Genomic DNA, 12,521 nt, shown 5'->3' with positions numbered 1-12,521 from the left:
CATCGGCAAAGATATGAGCAAAGGAAAATGACAATGGGGGGGGGGCAGAAGCTGGGGGGATGCGAGGCCAGGCCCACTGATGCCCCAGCGGCACCTGGGATTGGTCCTACCTTCTGGAAAGAGGTTTGGTCCAGCACAAGGAGGATCGCCGACTCAAATGTGCATCCGCTGCCTCACCGCGGCTAGACCCACGCCCCCAGAGCACTGACCCCCCCCCCCCCCGCAAAAAAAAAAATGGTGAAGAAAGTCCTGTTTACAACCTGAGTTGAATTGCTCCTCCCTGATGTCCACATTGGAAAGCTAAGTGCGTGAGAAGACTCACAGCTTCCCGAGTTTAAATCTCTCCTCAGACACTACCTGGTCAAATCACTTCACTCTGCTTGCCTCAGTTTCCTCATCTGTAAAATAAACTGGAGAAGGAAATGGCCAACCTCTCCAGTAGCTCTGCCAAGAGAACCCCAAATGGGGTCACCAAAAATCATTCTAAAAAACAACAATAATGTCCGTGTTCAGAGACTGTCCAATAGCAATCCCTATGTTCTTCTGATTCTGCTGAAATAGCTCTCCAGTTATCGACAATTATTGATATAAATCTTTCGTTTCTCTGGCATGCAATTTATGCAACGACACAGATTTAGAGCTGGAAAAAGGCCACTGGTTCCCACTCCCTCGTTTTGTATGGGAGGACACCGAGGCACAGAGAGGTTATTATTTACTCCAGATACACAGCTAGCGGTGGATGAGATGGGCTTGAAATCCTCGGTTCCCTAACCACAAATTCAATGCCCAATCCCCTCTGTCAGATGCTTCCTTATTTCATCAGCTCTATTATTACTCCCTCCTGTACTCTAGACATGTCTGTTCACTATCCCCTTGATGTCGTTTGTCAGTTATTTATTTATTTTTTAACCTCTAGGTGTTTTCCTATATTACTGGTCCCAGCTGAAATGTCCTCATTACTTCTTACTGAAATCCTGTCCCTTCTTCAGGGTGCCGTTGAATCTCTATGGTTTTCGTGAGACTTCCTTGATCATTCCAGCTGGAGATCTATCCTTTCCATGAAGTTATTTGGAGAGGGAACATTTATGATCTATAGCACATGTGGCCTTCTAATGTAAACTCTCATTTTTTCCTGCAAGTATGTCTTGTAATATGTTTGTTAGTGGGGTGGGGAATGGGATTTTCTGCCTCAGTTTCCCTTAGGTTCTAGTCAATAACTGCCACAGGTTTATCATTTCAGCTGGACTAGAAAGACCCTCCATAGGGAGGGATCATTTCTTATAATGACTCCATTTCTTCTTTTCTTGCCTCTGCTTTAGCTGTTCCCCCTGCCTAGAATGGACTCCGCCTCTTAGAATTCCTAGATTTCTAGTCAAGACTCCCATGCTCTAAGGTCCCCCAGTCCTTGTCATCTGACTCAGCTTTACTCTTAATATTTTTGCATCTTTCTATCTCCCCTAAAGCTAAATGCTCCTCTATATGTCTTCTTTAATCAAGAAACATTTAGTAAGCACCTACTATGTGCCAGGTTTCTTGAGAGCAAGAATGGACATGCTTTTCTATCTGTATCCTTAGTGCTTGACACATAGTAAGGACTTATTCATTCACTGCATGTCACATGAAAGGCTGAAAAGCTACTTTGGTCTCTACTTTTTTTTTGCCTTTTTATTTTTGTCTATATCTACTGAGATTTTGCTCCTACTTGGAATGCTTCGATGCTATTCTCTTGCTTTATAGCACCACCCAGTGGTTCCGTAAGTGTACAAATTCAGAATTCAAATTCAAATAGAATTTTAGATGTCCAGACTCCAAAGTGAGATAGCTCAGAAGTCTTTGAATCCATCCTCTTCCTCTTTAACTAAGAATCCTCCCTATAACATCCTAGACAAGTAATTATCATTCATCCTTCTCTTGAAGATCTCCAATGAGGGCCAGTGAGGCAGCCTATTCCACTTTGGGGCCATTCTAATTTTTAGGAAAGTCTTCCCTCAAGTCTGTATCTATCAATCAATGCCTTAGTTTTACCTTGAGTCCAAGCAGAACACATCTTCCATACCATGGCCCTACCAGCTCAAAAGAGAAGAGACGCTGGTTATACCTGATCATGGGAGGCAGTGAACAACAGCAAAATCACTCAATTGGGAATAGTGGTGGAGAAATCTCACCCATTGGGTTGCAAGCAGAAGACATCAATGGTCCTACAGCAGTAAAGATGCAAGTTGGAGCCTCATTCATTTTTTCCTGGGCTATCCTTCCTACCTCCTCTCTCCTTTGTAATCTTTCCTCTTCACAGCAACCAAAGTTTTATTCAATCACAAGTTGGACCATGTCTCTCCCCTTTTCAAGAAACTCCAATGACTCCCTTTTGGTTCTAGGATAAAATACAATCTCTTCAGAAAAGAATAACTCTCTGAAAGAATGCTTCTCCACAGCCTTAAACCCCATTTTCTTCATTTCATGGGGTGGGTAATTCCAGGTGTGGAATAATGTATTTATTGGCAGACATGGTAATTAGTATCAATGACCTGATTTTTTTTTCTTTAGAAAATTGTTATAAAAAATGGGTAGGAAAGAAAGGAGGAAGAGATATTTTGAAACAAATGTTTCATAAAACAAAAGGTTTCAATAAAAAAATTTAAATTCAAACTCTTCTAATTGGCATTTAAAGTCCTTTACATTACAAATCCAACTTCCCTTCCAGAATCCTTATGTACTTTTCTTGATACACAGCATAGTCCCAACAAAGCACTCTATTGAGAGTCCCAGATGCACAATATTTCATCTACCATTTTTGTAGATGGTGCATCTCCATGCTTAGCATGCCCTCACTCATTTCTACCTCTGAGAATCCCTAGCTTTTTTAAAAATCAGCTTGGAAAGGAAATAAGTATTTATTGATCACCTACTAGATGCCAGACACTGTGCCAATTACTTTACGAATATATTTTTTTTTCATTTGATGCTTCCAGCACTCAGGAAAGAGAGATATTATTATCCCTATTTCACAGTTTGGAAAACTGAGGCAGACAATCTGCCCAGTATTGAGATACTCATAAGTGTCTCAAGCAGACTTTGAACTTAACTCCTGACTCCAAATCCAGGACCACCTAGCTATAGTTGAAGGACCAATGTCTCAGAGGATTTGGTGTTTTCCCATAATGCTTAGAATGGTTTCAGGGCATATGGCAGATGTATTGAAGTGTTGAAGTACTTGCTGACTTAGTAACTTAGGGGGCAGAATGAGGTTCTGGTACTTTCGGTAAATAGTACATAGCAGGGACTTAATATAAGCTGGGGGACGACAGCTTGACTTGAGAGGTTGTGGGTGACCTGAGAGACTTGAGAGATTGTAAGGACTTGTTCTTACTCTGAGGTAAGACCTAAATGCATGACTTCCTGATTCCAAGTCCAGAAGTGATGAAGAACTCAGTAATAACAATAATCAGTAGGTGAATGAAGTGGCCAGAGAATGTACAGAGATATTTGAGTTAAAACAAGCAGAAGAGAGAAGAAATAAGTTTTTAAGTACTATTGGACAGCATTTTGCAGGTAAATGAATTCTTGCTTGAAACCCTCACACAGAGGACTTTCCAGACAGCCTTTTAAAGTTTTGAAGGAAAATACTAAGTGGTAATCAAATTCAAAAGACATTCAGATTTTTTGTCATAGAGACTAACATGTATGAATATCCTCCAGTTGCTCTTGTTGTTGGATAACATAGTGCTGATTGCATGAAACTGTGTGTGTGTGTGTGTGTGTGTGTGTGTGTGTGTGCATAGATGGAATGGAATTGAAAAGTCTAAGTATTTATTAATATAGAAATGGGAGCTCATAGTCATGTTCATTTCTTGGTAAATAGAAAGACCAGATAATACTGGTAAATGACAAGGCTGATGTTTTAGTCCTGAGAACTTTGGGTAAGTGGTCTCTGAGTAAAAGAAAAGCAATGAGACTATTGTCTGTGTCCTCCCAAAAGTTTACCATGCAGGGGACCACTTGTGCTGGAAGTTGTCCTTATTTTTCCTCCACATTACTAGATTGATTAAATTATCAATTGATTAATATTCATAATTTATTCATTTTTTACTATCATGTAATCCTTTGTGATATTTTTATTCTTATTTTTTCAAAGTTCTTAAGTGATTATATGTTACAAACTTCCCACACCTTCCATTTCCTTCCTCAGCAAAACTCATGTTTTGTTTTTTAGATGCAGACATATTCCATGTCTTGCTTCCACAGGACGAGACTGGTAGGATGTCAGTATTGGAAATATGGATCTATGCTTTCAAGTCAAATTTGGGATCAGCAAGGGAGTTTTACCATTTCCTGAAAGCAATCTGGTTCACATTTCTGATCTACTTTCTGCCCAGATAATTGTTCATCTGTGTTCTGTCCTAGTTATATATTCTCTGATGCATCTGCTGCATCAGATGTCCGTCTAAATGCCCGTTAAATCTGAGCAATAGACATTGCCCATCTCCTTGGTCTTTCTTTGTGTGGAAGGGGATGTCAAATCCTTTGAGAGATTACCTGTCTTTTCTAGGAAATTCTGCATTGTTCCAAGGTTTGATGCAATCAACACTGTCATCCACCAACAAAAGTAACTAGAGGATGTTCGTATATATTAGGCTTCTTCCTTGAGATGAAGATGAAAACATTGATAGAATGTATTTCTACTCTTCATTTTACCAGGGAAAATGAAGTCTCCTTTAAATGAATGAAAGAAGGGCTTCAAGGAAGAAATTTTGAAGAGATAGAAGGTAATCTTAATCTGCTTTGAGATGCCGGAGAATAAGGGAAAGAATGTGATGTGGAGGAGGAAGGAAAGAAAAGTCATTGGATTTTGAAATGATGTTAATGAAACTTTTCCTCTGAGTGGTGTGAATGGGGGAACTGGAGGCTTTAACAGGAAGTAATTGCTCATCTTCCACAGTAATCACATGGATGCATGAATACCTTAAGGAGAAAGCCGATCCCATAAAAGTTGGAGGAAGAGAAGATATATGATAGTTTGATGATTCCTTGTTGAGGGTTACTAAGGCAGTTATTTATTGGCTTTGCAAAAACAACAAACAGATCTTCATAGGATATGTATCCGGGGCACAATAAAAGCCTCATAAGCTTTGTTAAACCTGATGGACATAGCCTCCTTCTATTACTCGGGCAACATCAGTTCTTTAAGGTCGTGGGCTCTTTTTTTGGTTTTACTTATATCTTTATCTTTAAAGACTTATGGAATTGAATCCATGGGGAAACAAATGATACTTCCAGAAAGGATCTGCAAATTATACCTAAAGCATTATGAAATTCCAGACAAATCCCAATCTTTGGAGCCACAGTTGGTATTTTCATTACTGTTGCTGATCAAAGGTAATAAATTTGGGAAAGAAATCAAGGACTGGGAATGCAATGTGGTTCCTCTTGGTTTGGCTCATATGCCGAAGAAAGAAAAATCTGTGATCGCTTCTACTCTTGGCAAGAACACTCAACAGCTTTCCCTCAGGCATCACCAACAAAAAAGAAAGATAAATAACAGAACAAGGTGACACATATATTTCAAATATAAAATGAAGAGTTAGTGTCTTCTACCCTGCTCTCACAGGCTACATCCATTTAACTTTGGCTCAGTGATGCTATCGAAATACAAATAACTCTGTTAATTTAAAAATTCATATCATAGAGTAAATATCCAAAGCATCATCCAGCGTCTCTGCAGCCAAATTTTATCAGTGATATTATTTGGATGTGTACATATGTCTTACATCGGGAAATGGCTCTTCATATACCTAGATTAGATATGAAGAATGTCATCAAAGAAATGATTTTTTAAAAATGAGGTAGATAGATAGACTCAAGTATAAACGAACAACTTGTGGAAAATGCAAAGAAAGCCCCCTAAATATTGGATGGATCCCATTGGATCCACTGCACATAATGGGAAGGCATGGATAGGCTGCATTCTGCATCCTTGGTGCACTATTCACACTGGTATGATCATGGATCTGTTTGGACATTTGATTATATTTTGGTTTAAGTTAATATAGTAATCTTCTCCTTCCCATTTGTTCCTTCCACACCTCCCAGCTTCCCTCTACACATCCAGGCAGACAGCCATCCATTTCAACATTGTGGAATGGTGTTCTCTGACAAAAATCAGCCTCCCCAACACAAATGTTAGTGCAGCATAGGGAAAACAACGCATCAGAACTATGAAAAACTGTAGTTATAGCCTCATATTTTTTCCTGGAAAGTACCTCAGTATTCCTGTCCACATTTGAGTTTTTAAAGGCAAGACAACTAGTGTTGGTATATTTGAGTCTAGAAAATTATACTCATCCAGAGTATTTTTCTTGATTGTGATGAGGCAATGTAATTTCAGTCATTTGGGTTCCTGGACAATTTTTTCTTTCCTTGTTAGCTTTCTTGTATGATATTCCAGATATGATCTAAGGGAGCTTTTATGACTATGGCCCTATTACTAAAGCCCCATTTGATCCAAGACCAGGTAATATGTTTGGAAATATCCAGGGGTGAATCTGGGCCTTCAGTCTCAGTAGAAATTATATCTCTGAACTTAAAACCAAGAATTCCAATTTGTGAATGGAGGGATTCACTGTTAGTGAGTCCCTAGTAGCGACTGCATAAGGGTTCGGACCATTGGTCATTTCGATCAAGGTACAGAACTGCTGCCAAGTCATCTAGGCTGCATCTGTATGTCATACTGAGAGCTTGGAACTCATGTGAAAGGTAGCTAATCAAGGGCTTAGAGACTTAGTTAGATTTCTATTCTCCCTGATCTTCATAAGGTATAAAGGAGTCTAAGTCAGACCGGCCCTTTCTTCCTTTCTGCTTATGACTCTGCTCAATCATATATTCTGGGATTTGATGAGTCCAGACTTTGGTGATAAGCTATGGATTGTATGGTATTGGATGCGGGTGAGGGAGTCATAGAACCTGCCTCCCAAACACAGTCCCATTCAAGTTAGAATTATATTGTACCATATGGAAGTGAGGGAGTCAAAGAACTTGCCTCCCAAACCCAGTCCCATTTAAGTTAGAGTTATATAATCCATATGGGGGTGAGGGAATCATAGAATCTGCCTCCCAAACACAGTCCTATTCAAGTTAGAGGTTAATGAAAATGGCATTTACATAATATTTTAATCATAATAACTTAATTATAATACTGGCACAACACTTTGCACATATTATTTAATTTTAACCTCATGAAGATGAGGAACCTGAATTAGGCAGAGATTAAATAACTTAACAAGGGTCACACAACTAGTATCTGAGGCTACATTTGAATTCAGGATTTCTTTATACCAAGTCTAGCCACTATCTGACCTGGTCGCCTCTCCCAAATCAATATTCCCTTATGTTGTCCCTACTGTGAAAGGCAATGGACATAGCAGAACACTGGACTGTGAGTAAGGATAGAACCGAGTTCAAATGCAACTTCAGATACTAGTTGTGGGACTCTGGCCAAGTCACATAATCTCTCTCTCAGTCTCAGTATTGTCTTCTGCAAGTTGGATGTAATAACAGCATCTCCCTCTCAGAATCGTTGTGAGGATCAAATGAGATACCATGTATAAAATGTTCTGTGAAACGTTCATTGAACAAATTATTATGGTGACCACCATTCTTCTCCCCACACAGAAATTATACTCCCTTTTTCCAGGCTCCCTACCAGCGTTCTCCTTCAGAATAACGCTCTCTACTCAGCCTTTTCTTTTTAGAATTCCCCATGCTCAGGGATTAAGTTTCTCCCTTCATATCTTTCATTAACACCTGTGACAAAAAGTTACATAGTCTTATATTTTCTTACTTTGAGTTCCAAATTCTCTCCATCCCTCAGTGTGTCCTCTTTTCATTGAGAAAGCAAGCAATATAATACCCATATACATTTTTAATAGCCATCTTGCAAGAAATAAAAAAAAAAGCAAGAAAAATAAAGAAAGTAAAAAAAAATCTTTTTTACTCCGCACTCAGCGTTCACCAGTTCTCTCTCTCTGGAAGTCAATAGTACCGTTCATCATGAATTCCATGGAATTCTTGTGATCATTGTATCGATCAGAATAGTCAAGTCTTTCACAGTTGACCATCCTTACAACATGATTGTTACAAGGTACAATGATCTTAGTTTTGTCCCTTCATTGAGAATCTTTTCAGATTTTTCTGAACTCATCCTAACATTAAAAAAAAAAAAAAGACCTAGGACATCAAAAAAATACTTTAACATATTTAACATGTATTGGTCAACTTGCCATCTGGGGGAAGGGATGGGGGGAAGAAGGGAAGAAGTTGGAACAAAAGGTTTTGCAGTTGTCAGTGCTGAAAAATTACCCATGCATATATCGTGTAAATTAAAAGCTATATAATAAAAAAAAATAGTGCTGGCCAACAATCAACAGCTGTGTGCCTCTAACCCTTTGTAGTTATATACCTTTTGCCATGATCTTTAAACTCTAACAACTTGCATTTCTAGGCCAGGATGGGCTGGGATTTAAAATCCAAGCACATACTTCTTCAGTCAGAAGTCTTGTAAAATGATGGAGAGACAGAAATTTAGAACTTCCCCCCAATCATTGTCATGATTAATAATAACATTTCTATAACATTTTGAGCAGAGAAGTGGTATTGTGGATAGAACACTGGCTGGAGTCAAGAAAACTCATCTTCCTGAGTTCAAATCTAGCCTTAAGTGCTTAGAAGTCGTGTGACTCTGGGCAAGTCACTTCACTCTGTTTGTCTCAGTTTCCTCATCTGTAAAAATGAGCTGGAGAAGAAAATGGCAAACGAATCCAATCTTTGCCAAGAAAACCCCACATGGGGACACAAAGGGGTGAATACCATTGAAAAATGACTGTGATCAACCAAATGTAGCCCTTAGCCAATTCCTCATTTTATCCTCACAGCAACCTGGGGAGGGGAATTCTACCATTAACGGCCATTTATTTTACAGATGACGTCAGTCTATTCTGACTTGAATGTCTAGTGTTCTACCCTCAGTGCTACCCTAGCTACTTTTTCATCCGCTTACCAGGACATGTCATAATGTGTTCTGGGAGTAATTGTAAACCGCCTCTTTCAAAGAAATCCACTTTCTAGCAGATATAGCTAGTGATGAACAAAACCCATTGATCATGTATTAAACTTATTTATATCATTTATTTTCCAATCCAAACTGACAATTTTGTGGGTATTCTGTAAGTCTCTACTAAGATTGTCATTCTTTTTTCCTCTCAGATGTACCACAAAAAGGGCTTCCATTCACTGCCAAGGATTTAAGGATGGGACTCCATTTGGAAAAGAGCTAAAGGACTAGAATGTTGTTGTTCGATTCTGTCTCACTCTTCATGGTCCATCCTGGGGTTTTCTTGGCCACTGGAATGGTTTGCTCTGACTTCTTCAGCTCGTTTTTGTAGATGAGGAAATTGAGGGAAAGAGTTAAGTGACTTGTCCAAGGTGACACAGCTGGTAAATATCCAAGATTGGATTTGAACTCTTGATTTTCTGACTCTAGACTCAGTGATCTATCCACAGAGCCACACAGCCACACCATTAGAACATTAAGATAAATCTATGGAGATAAAATTTAATTGGAATAAAGATAAAGTCCTACTCTTGGATTTAACAGAAATCAAGATAGGGCAGGTAGGACCACATAGTTTTTGTGAAGATTCTTGGGTTTTACTGAACCCATAAGTTTAGTGTGAGTTATCCAGCATGTTAACAACATCTGTCATTTGCAGATTTTATTTTTCTTTTTTTTGCAGATTTTATTTTTCTTTTTTTAGCCTAGATCTCCCTATCTCATCCAGGTTATAAGTACCAATGCTAGTCCTAATGCTAACGGGCTCAGAGCACCAGCTGCTCCTTCTCAGAACTTGGTTGACTAGGTTTGTTTTTATTTTTTATTTATTTAATTTTTTTTGCTGAGGCAATTGGGGTTAAGTGACTTGCCCAGGGTCACATAGCCAGGAAGTATTAAGTGTCTGAGAATGGATTTGAACTCAGATCCTCCTGACTTTAGGGCCAGCACTCTAACCACTGCACCACCTAACTGCCTCTAGGTTTGCTTTTATTAAGGATTAAAATGTTAAATAGTCCAGAGCCAACCACAATCCTTACCTCAGTGGATCCTCAGATCAACCCTGTCAGAGAGAACAAGGGATGTTGTCTCATTTGGCAGATGAGCAAATCGATGTACTGAGAATGCGAGACACTAGAACATGAGGGTAGAGATCATTCCACTTTTTATTTGTATTTCCAGGACCTGGCACAGTGTCTGGCCCCTATCGGGTATCTAGAAGCTGCTGGTTGATCAACCAGTTAATTGCCTGGAAAGGTGAGTGGCTTGCTTAGGGTCAAATAACTAATTATCAGTGAAGCCAGAATGTTGCATCTGGATGTCCAGACTGTCTTTTCATTTATTCCCTGAGTTTTTAGGGAACAGAAAAGAGAGACTTATTTGAACTAAAACTATTTCTCAGGTACCTCCCAGACTATTATCTCTGAGACTTTCTTCAATCCTCCGAGTCCAGAGAAGCACGCAGGTGGCAGGTGTTTATTTCCCTTCACATGGTGAATGGTCTTTTTAAACTTTCACAACTTTGTTCTTTTGTACCTAAAGTGAGGGAATGACCCACATTTCTGTGGCTACTGGATGGGATAGCAGCCATATGGTCTTGGAAAGGGGCAAGCAATCAAGAGGAGGAACCAGCTATTCATTAACCAGCCCCAGAGTAAAACAACTCATTACAGGACTTTATTTTTTATTTTTTATTATTTATTACAGAACTTACAGGACTTTATTTTTTATTTTTTATTATTTATTACAGGACTTATACTTGACTTTTTAGCTACAGAAGGAGCCTTAGAAGTCATATAGTCCAGAGGTGTCATTATATTCCTGAGTGTCCTAAGAGCTATAATTGAGAAATATTTAACAAAATGAATGAAAATACAGATATTACCTTTTAAAACAAGTCAATATGTAGCTTGTAAGGATCCTTCTGTTTCTATCTGCTTTGGACCCCATCAATCTAGAACACCCCTCTCACTTTACAGCCGAGGAAACTCAGCTGGCCACTGAGCCTGGAGCACAGTGAAACCTCGTAGTAGATTAATTTGCAGCCAGGGAGCAGCTCAGATGAGCCATCTAACCCCATCTGGAAGTGCTTGGTGTAGGGAATGATTTGTAACAACTACTTTACCTTTGAACCTGTTGGAGGACAACAAAGATATTATATTCATCATATAATGAGGGGAAAATTGTAAGTAAGAAAAATAGGAGAATTGGACACAGCAGGAAAATTGGATGGTCTCAGATGAGATTTTGCAAAAGTTTAGACAATCTCAGGTATGGATATACATGGGAAAAGTCCCTGTGATTAGATATATTTCAGATCAAAGTATGCATGGAAAAAGTAAAGGGTCTTTTTATTCTAATGAGATCGAGGAGAGAAAATGTGGCAGGATTACTGGGCCTGCAGCAGCATCTAAGGTTTCATCAAGGCCAATTTTTAAGACACAGAGTGATTGCTAAATGGGAGATTGTGGTTCAAGGGCCTGGGAGAGGTTTGATTTGATAATATCTTCTTAGTAAATATACTTTTTATAAAAGCTAATTGATATTAATTGGTTAACTGATTGGTTATTGTCCCTCATTCTTACAGAGAATCAAAACTATGTTTAAGTGTGTCCCACTGTGGCTGATCAGACCGACACGAGCTTGGAATGCTCGGCCACAGGTCGGACCTGTGTGCGTTGTCCATAAAATAGTCTTTTTGGCAAGTGTCCATTTGGCACTGGAACAATGTGGACAGCCCAGAGAGAGCACACTCTCTGCTTTGAAACTGGAATATCGGGCAGTTCAGTTGGTACCTTCTCCCAGGTGATCTTCAGAAACTTCCTGAGACAATTCAAATGGAAGTGATTCCATTTCCTGGCATGGCACTGGTAGATTGTCCAGATTTCACAGACCCACAACAAAGAGCTCAGCGCAATGGCTCTATAGTTCTTCGGCTGAGTCACCAGGTTAACAATTCCTCTCCTTTCCCATACTTTCCTTCGAGCCTCCCAAACATTGACCTAGCTCGGGCAATGGCTATACCAACCTCCTTATCAGTGTGGACAATCCTGGAAAGGAGACTGCCGAGGTGAGAGAACTCCACATCATTCAGAACTTCACCATTTGTTGTAACTGATGGTTCCACATCTGGATGGCGTGGCGCTGGCTGATGGAGGACCTGGGTCTCCTTGGTGCTCATTGTTAGGCCCAAATTAGCACAAGCAGCAGAGAACTGATCCATACATTGTTGCATCTCAACTTTGGAGGCTGTGAACTAACAATGGTGGGAAAATGAGATTGGAAGGAAAGCATCAAAATGCACAAACTGAGCAAACCTCTTGGGGTTACCCCCAGAAGAAGAAAGGCAGACCGTTGTGCTTTATGGACCAGGGTAATTGTGGGTTGGGAGAATTTAAGTCCAGAATCTCATTCTGTGGTA

The sequence above is a fragment of the Antechinus flavipes genome, chromosome 2 (assembly GCF_016432865.1).
Source record: "Antechinus flavipes isolate AdamAnt ecotype Samford, QLD, Australia chromosome 2, AdamAnt_v2, whole genome shotgun sequence".
Taxonomy (NCBI): Eukaryota; Metazoa; Chordata; class Mammalia; order Dasyuromorphia; family Dasyuridae; genus Antechinus; species Antechinus flavipes.
This window is presented reverse-complemented; position numbering follows the sequence as displayed.